Below are 8,753 nucleotides of genomic sequence, written 5' to 3'. Positions count from 1 at the left end.
GCAAGAGCCCAAGGAACCTGAAATAACACACACGACAACTTACTACTGGCTGGGTAACAGACGTTCCTTGCCTATTTTCATTTACTCATTTAATCCTTAAAAAAACAGCCTTATGAGGTAGGGACTGCTGTTATGCTCTCATTTTACAGATGAGAGACCTGAGGCACAGAAAGGCTGACAAACTTGCCCAAAGTCACACAGGTACTAAGTAGCACATCTGAGCTTCAAACGCAGACAGTCTGGCTCCTTCTCCTAACGTCCCCACGTCCCCACGTCCTTCAGACAATGCTTCTCTATTGTGGACTCTGTGCCGTGCCACGTTCCCTTCCAAGTATTTTGCATAGATTAGGACATCAAAGGTTGAAAAGGGAAGGTAAGGATAGAGGAAAATAAATTTTATCTAAGGTTTCCTCTGTCTTGGGGTAATTTTTTTTTTTAAAGATTTTATTTATTTATTTGACAGACAGAGATCACAAGTAGGCAGAGAGGCAAGCAGAGAGAGAAGAGGAAGCAGGCTCTCCACGGAGCAGAGAGCCCGATGTAGGGCTCGATCCCAGGACCCTGGGATCATGACCTGAGCCAAAGGCCAACGCTTTAACCCACTGAGCCACCCAGGTGCCCCTGGGTGAATTAGGATTCACTCCTCTCTACTACTGCAGCATGAAATCTGATTGGGAAACTAGTAAAAAGAAAACTATGGCTATAATGAAGATCCGGATTTTTAAAATCATAGGATTCTAATGAAAAAACAGTAAGTGGGCTTGCATTACTAAGTCATAGAATAGTACAGGAGAATGAAAGTGAATCAAAAACAAATAATGCTAAATATGTCAACCTGAGTAGATGCCCCAAAATAAAAATGTTGAGTGAAAAATATCAAGCTGCAGAATGATACATGAAGTGTGAAATCATTTACATAAGCTTTCTTTTAACTGCTTTAATGAAGTAAAATTTAATGTATGCATTTTAATGAGTTTGGACATATGCTTATACCTATGAAACCATCACCACAATCCAAAAGCTGATGAACTAAGTCTATGTGCTTAAGGATGTAGTTGATTTACATTCTTTTTTTTTTAAGATTTTATTTATTTATTTGACAGACAGAGATCACAAGTAGGCAGAGAAACAGGCAGAGAGAGGGGGAGGAAACAGGCTCCCCACTGAGCAGAGAGCCCGATTCGGGGCTCGATCCCAGGACCCAGGGATCATGACCAGAGCTGAAGGCAGAGGCCTTAACCCACTGAGCCACCCAGGTGCCCTGATTTACATTCTGAAACAGGTGTCTTGTCCTCTAGTAGACCTGTAACACTTTTAGGCCAGGAATGAACCATTTATTTCATAAAACACAACAAAAATGAAAAATGTGAAATAAACATATCTTAAGAGCTTATCAACAACTTCTTATGTACACATAGACTTTACAAAGTAGTTGACAATCCTTTTACACAATAATTTTGATGGGTTCCTGTAATAAGACAGATGGGCACAAAAGGTACAAATTAGTATTGTTCTCCATAGTCTCTTTCCCCCTCTTCTTTATTCTTCAAATAAGGAGAAAAAGAAGTCCATATTAGTATTGTTCTCCATGGTCCTTTCCCCCCTCAACTGTACTGCCCTTCAGATAAGGAAAGAGAAGTCCATATTTGTATGGTATCAAAGATTTTCCCAGTTGCTGAAGGTTTAACCCAAGTACATGCTGACAGAGTGTGACACCGGCATTCGTACAGAGATGGCACAGGAAGACTGTGATTCTTGTCACTTTAGGTTTACAGTCATTTGCTTTGGCTTGTCCGTTATGCCATAAGTATCTCCAATGGCATAAAAATGTGACACCATCCAGTCTGGATACCACCATCTTAAAAGGAATAAGGTCTAGTTTAGAGACATGAGAGAAACTTCCATAAACTCTACCAGTCAAGGTCCAACAAGGAAAACAGAAACCACTCTGGTCATATCAAACAGAGAGAATTTAATACAAGAAACTCATCACAGAGATATTGGAAGAACTACATGAGCCAGAAGACAGAAGTACACCCAAAGATCAGTAACTGCAGAGAATCATTATCATGCTTAGAAACAGAGAAGCAAAAGGGGAAACACTATGACCCAGAACCCACAGTGTGAGTCTTCGAGGCTGCTGAGAACCCCATATTGCCAATGCTGCTGTTGGGGCCCCTGGCCCCAGCGCCTGCTCAGACACCCACCACCACTAACATTGGAGGCACACCGACTGAGAGAGAACCCAGAGCTCACGCTGGCCAGTAGCCTCTACTCCCCAAATCACCTGCCAGAAGACAAGAGGGGAAAAAAAAGGTTTCTTCCCTCTTCCCTGTTCCCAGTTACCTGCCAATGTTGCCAATGTCTCCCACTAACAGAACTCTCGCAGTTGAGAGAGAACCTGGGGGAAATAGCTTGCAGGCTGTCAGCCCCAAATGTGCAGAGGAGTATTGAGAAGGGGAGAGGTAGAACTCAGAAGTCAGACACTCTCAGCCATTCATTAAAGCATCTTTTCTACTTCCAAGAGGAGTCCATTTGCCTTCTTAGAAACAAAGAAATAGGACAATTACTTCAAAACTCTAGTCAATTTTTTGAGGCTTTTTCTTCTAGAATTATCTATAATCTTTATTTCTATCTATATAGAAATATGTGTATATCTATATAGAAATACATAGACATATATAGATATTTAAAGATATATATTTTCTACATAGAAATAGATATATTTCTAGCTTTATAGGATATAATTGAAGCATAACATTATATAAGTTGAAGGGGTACAACGTGTTGATTGGATACATTTATAAGTTTCAGTGTGATCAGCACCACACTGTTAGCTAGTACTTCCATCCTGTCATCTAGTTACTATTTCTTGAGAACATTGAAGCATACAGTATTATTAGCTCTAATCACCATGTTGTACATTGGATCCCCAAACTTGTTAATCTTATAGCTGGAAGTTTACAGCCTTTGACCAGTATCTCCCTATTTCTCCTACCCCGCAACCCCTAGTAATTACCACTCTTCTGTTTCTCTGAGGTGTTTGTTTGTTTGTTTGTTTGTTTCTTAGATTCTACCTGTAAGTGATATCACACAGTATCTATCTTTCTCTGACTTACTTCACTTAGCATACTGGCCACAAAGTCCAATCATGTTGTTTCAAATGGCAACATTTCCTTATTTCTCATGGCTGAATAGTATTCCATTGTTTATATATACCATACCTTCTTTATTCACTCATCTGTTGATGGACATTAAGTTGTTTCTGTATGTTGACTATTGTGAGAAATGCTGCAAGGAACATGGAAGTCCAGATATCTCCATGGAATCCTGATTTCAATTTCCTTAGATACATACTCAGAAGTGGGATTGCTGGATCATATGGCAGTTCTATTTTTAATATTTTGAGGAACCTCCATACCATTTTCCAAGATGACTGCTCAAATTTACATTCCACCAACTGTGCATGAAAGTTTCCTTTTCTCCACATCCTCATCAATACTTGTTCTCACTTTTGTCTTTTTGATGATAGCCATTCTACCTGGCATAAGATTTTATCTCATTGTGGTTTTGATTTGCATTTACATGATGATTTGTGATGTTGAGCAATTTTTAATTATTAGTTAACATATGGTTTCATTGATAACTGTATTTTATACTTTCCTTTACCATCCACCTAACAATGTAAATTTTAAAGATATCAGTATATGCTATATTCATTCATATAATCTTCTTTATCTGTTCAAATTAAATCAGGGCCAGAAGTAGTGTAATTTATTTTCCTCCTTATTATCTGAATTCTCAAGGCCAGGCGAAAAAGTTGATGTATAGTGTCAAAAACTTTACTCTCACAAATAAATATTGTTTAAGTAATTATGTGAATAATAAAGTATAAATAGTTAAGAATGCCATAAAGATTTCCTCCCATTAAATAAATCGTAAAAGTAATGTATTTCCAAATTTTGAAATCCTTAGCTTTAATAGAGACTGTTCAAATTTTTAACATTATTATTAACTGGTAGAACATTTTCAAGAACTTTTGCTGACACCTTAATCTTTTATTCAAGGGCTTTTTTTGTCAAGTCTGAACTGCTGTATTACATACCATTTCTTTTCCTAAATGATTTTGGAAATGATACATTTTCTTTTCTTTCTTCTGCTTTTATTTAAAAGTCTAAAATACACATAATGGGGGGTAATTTAGGTGTGGCTCTTCAAAGACTATATAGTCCCTTGCATTGACAGCAGGAGGCATGAGGTTGAAAAAAAAATGAGGATGAGGGCTGAGAATTGTTAGATTTAAAGACAAGAAGGCCATTGGTGGCCTTCCCAGTTTGGGTGGAGCAGATGGTTGATTAGAAAAATGCAGGTTCTGAGGTCAGACCACTAGGATTTGAATCTTAGCTCTACTACTTATAATATCTTTGACAACTATGCAAGTGATTTATTTCTCTGAGTCTCATTTTCCTTAAGTGTACAATAGAAATAATTATACCTATTTCATCCCGCAGAGTAAATACAATAATGCATTTAAGCTCTTAGAACAATATATGGCAAATAGCAAGTAATCATTAAATGTTTATTGTCATCAGTATTAATATATGGATTAAAGAATAGTCATACACTTCAACTGGAAGCCCCCAAATGGTAGCGCTCAATGGAGTTCACTTTGGCATTCTCTTGTTCACTTGTTCACTTAGCAATTCTGTGTTGGGGAATTTGTCCCACAGATAAACCTATTTATGCACAACACAGTGTGCACTATACTGGTAATGGCACCATTGTTTGAAATCTATAAAGAGTAGAAACAACGCAGAGGGCCAATTACACACCCCAGTCTATATCACCAAAAGAATACCATGCTACTTATTAAAAAACTGAGGAGGACTTCAGTGTTCTGACATAGAAAACCATCAAGACATATCATGATGTGCAATAAGAAAGGGCAGATAACTGTATATTATGTGCTACATTTTCATTTAATGAAGAGAATGGTTTCTCAAATGATGTGTTATCCCATCATGTCTACCATTCAATGATCAAATAAATTCTACCACATCTGTAATTTAAACCATGGCATTGGAATCTGCCTGAGACAAGTTAGTGATTCCCACCAGGGAGACAGCTTTCTTCTATCAATCTCCTTTTATTCCAAGTCTTATATCCTTCCTGGTCTCTCTTCCTCTTTCCATTCTACCATCTTCTGCTCTGCTCTCTCAATCCTTTGGTTATTCTCTTGCTTTTTCCTTTGTCCTTGGAACCACAAGCACTTCCAAGCCCTGTCCTAGGTGGCACTGAGGACAAGATCCCTGTACTAGAGCACATCATCCTATAAATAGTACAGCAGCAACAACAACAACAACAACAAAACCCTGGTTTTAACTTTCTACTTTATTACATTCACATCAAGTCTCTAAACAACTATTCAGTCATGAAACATTTTTATCTTAAAAGCCAAAACCTGGAGGATGTGTTGGCCAACAGCAATACCATTTTGTCCACCATCTGAAGTTCAATAACTGTGTTTTCAATCCAGCTTCATTAGTTCTCACTTCTCATTAGCTGAAAACTCACTCCCAAGACAAGGTGCCACAGGAAAGGGCCTAATCTGCATGTTGTGCTCATTTCTGTGCTGAACAGAATTTTCTGTCTCCAAAGTTAGTAGAACAACTAGTTTGAAAGGACAAGTTTTACAGATGAAATGGACCAAAGCTTAAAAGGAAAGCTAGTACCAGCCCTGCTTTTGCTGAAACCTATTAGTACACCCACAGAGTAATAGGAGGCAGAGAAAATAACAACACTCAACCTGATTCTTCTTGGCCCAGGGACAGTTGCCAGGAACAGGCTTTGCTCATCTATATCTTATTCAATCCTATTTTTCATACTCTCATTCTAGAGGGTTAGAAAAAGAACTGTCTTCAAATTAGTAGGAAACTAATATCAAATGTGGTGGCTGAAAATTCAGGTTTTAGAATCAGACTTAGTAGTTGCAACATTGTCTAAAAGCCACTTAACTTCCCTGAGACTAAGTTCATCTTAATATGGTGAAGAAGATGATTTTTATCTCATTAGTGTTGCAAAGATTATATGAAGAACAGGTCAAGTACTTAGCTTAGAACCTAGCGCGTAATAAACACTTAAATTAGCTGCCATATAATCACTTCCTTTTATAGCCCCAATTGATGATTATGTCCTTATTACAGGTGATCTGCAAAATCTAAACTACACGGTCCCACACAACTCATCTCTAGCGTTGAACTGGATGCTTCTGGCCACTTGTTTTGTTTTGTTTTGTTTAAGATTTTATTTATTTATTTGACAGAGAGAGACACAGCAAGAGAGGGAACACAAGCAGGAGGAGAGGGAGAGGGAGAAGCAGGCTTCCTCTGAACAGGGATCCTGATCTCAGGACCCTGGAATTATGACCTGAGGCAAAAGCACATGCTTAACGATTGAGCCACTCAGGGACCCCACCCCTAACCACTTGTAAGTACCCATTTCACCATGGCTTCCATCAAGCCTCATGTCTTCTTCTGTGTGCTCACTGATGGCAGTCTACCACCTCGAGCCATGCAAGAAACAAAAAAGTCCTCCTTTCGAAAGAAGTGTTTTTTAAAAAAATTAAATTTGTAATATACCATTCACTAAGAAAAATAATGATCATCTCTGGTGTCATCATTAAATCTTGTTCCTTATCGTCCACAGGCTGTCAGACTAGTTCTTTGGTAAACGTTTAAATGATAAATTTGTAACAATCCAAGAAAGTGCGGGGGGAGAGGTGAGAAGGGTGCAAAACACAGTTGTAGGAGAGAAAGAAACAATGCCAGAGAGGAGTAAAAGCAGAAGAATGAGAGCACAAGAGTAAATCGATTCAAAATGTCAAAACCGGAAAATAAAAGGAAAAGCAGCTCTGCTGAATATGATCCAGACCTATACATGCATTCTAGGAAGGAGGAAAAGATAAACCCCTCAATCAAGCTCAAACCATGCTCTAGCCCTGGCCAGATCCTCTGGTCGGCTGGTGTGTTTATAAGAAATGTACAAGTCTGCGTTAGTTCCTAATTAAGTTAGGATGACTGCCAAAGAAAGTAGTAGTATTTTTAAAGGAAAGGTTATGGTTACAAATGGGTATCAAAAGCCTTGACACTTAAGTGGCCATGAGAATAGCTGCCAACCGAAGCTGCATAATCGGTCCCCCAAGGTTGAACCCCCAAGTAATGTTTCATTCCCATGAGGGCTGTCCCTGAAAGAATCTAGGAAATGGTACAACGTTGACTCATTCAGTTCATTGACTTTATTCACTTGGATTGGGACAAAGGCAAAAAAGAAAAAAAAAAATTGTTTTTAAATAACTGTGGATTTTTATTACGCTGTTTTCCTCCAGCACTCACCTGGTAAGATGGTCCCTGGAGAGCGGTTTCTTTACAAATCCCTGAAAGGTATTCAGGAAGAAAAAGGTTAACTGCCTCTATCCAGAATGCGGACCCCTCTTTGTTCCACACAAGCCATTCTAAGAAATAAAATAATCGACTTGAAGTCTCCTCATCAAATTGGCCTTTCAGTTTAATTTGCTGTTATTAAGCTGGTAAATAAATAACAATAGACCGTTTGGGATCATCATCAGTGGCATCGTCTCTACTGAGTGGTGCAGATGGAATTCTTGCAGATCACAAATCTAAACACAGTATGTCTTCTATGCCAACAAAACGTCATCAAGAGGCTCAGAGAATCCATTTCCATTTTTACACCGTACTGCCAAGGAGAAAATGGGCAAAGCTCAAAGTGTCCGGAGAGCAGAGAAGTCCTTTTGAACCACTCTTGCCAATTAGCACATTTATTTTATATGAATAACATTTTTTGCCATTTATTTTTTTCCTAGTTCCATTTTTTTTCCTTTAATGAGCCCTAAGAATATTTACTGAAAATAGCATTTATTGTTAATGAGAATTCCTTCTTTCCTCCTTCAGAATTCAGTGCTGAATCAAAAGTAACAAGTGAAATAGCATGCAAATACAACGCACCCTTATTCTCCACTCCAGAATTACACCAGAGAGCCCACTGGAATGTTGCACTGTCAGCAATAAGAAAGCATTAATCTCATTTCTAAAGAACACGCCTACCTAAATGTTATAGGGATCCACTCCATCAAAGCCAAGGGGATTCCTTTAAACCCACTTGCATAGTTTTCAGGAAAGATAAGGGGAACTGAGTGATTCTAGGCCTGAAGAAAGTGACTTATGATTCTTCTTGGCCCACAAGGGGTTATTTGTCCACCAGGTGTCACTTGGCAATGTCTGAAAACACTGCTGGTTTTAACAACCACATAGCTGTGTAGTCACATAACTACAGAGGAATGGGATACAAACAAAGGTTGCTTCTGACTCCGGAAGTAAACCCTTAAGCCCCAGCGTCCTCCGCAACACCAAGAAATGAGAAACCAGGGGAGAAAAGTTAAAGGTAAGTCCCCAAAAAGGAAAGAATAAGGTTTAGTAAGTTGTATGAGACTCAGTTGTACTTAGCCAGCTCTCACCCCCTCAGTACCAATGCTCAATCCTGAGGACCCCAGCCTCTTTTTTTAACACACAAGAATGACTAAAAATCGCTCAAGTTGTACATACTGAATTAGCCCAATTTTCATCTGGTGGTTCTCCAAATTTCCCTACCTTCATTTTATGGCTTAAAAAAAGAGAAAATTCTGTTTCTAAACTAATTCAGAACTGACTTATACATATAAAAATAACTAATATTTCCCA

This window comes from Lontra canadensis, unplaced genomic scaffold (assembly GCF_010015895.1).
Source record: "Lontra canadensis isolate GAN:19392208 unplaced genomic scaffold, GSC_riverotter_1.0 scaffold9, whole genome shotgun sequence".
In the NCBI taxonomy this organism is placed as follows: Eukaryota; Metazoa; Chordata; class Mammalia; order Carnivora; family Mustelidae; genus Lontra; species Lontra canadensis.
The sequence above is the reverse complement of the archived record's forward strand: the minus strand, read 5'-3'. Positions refer to the sequence as shown.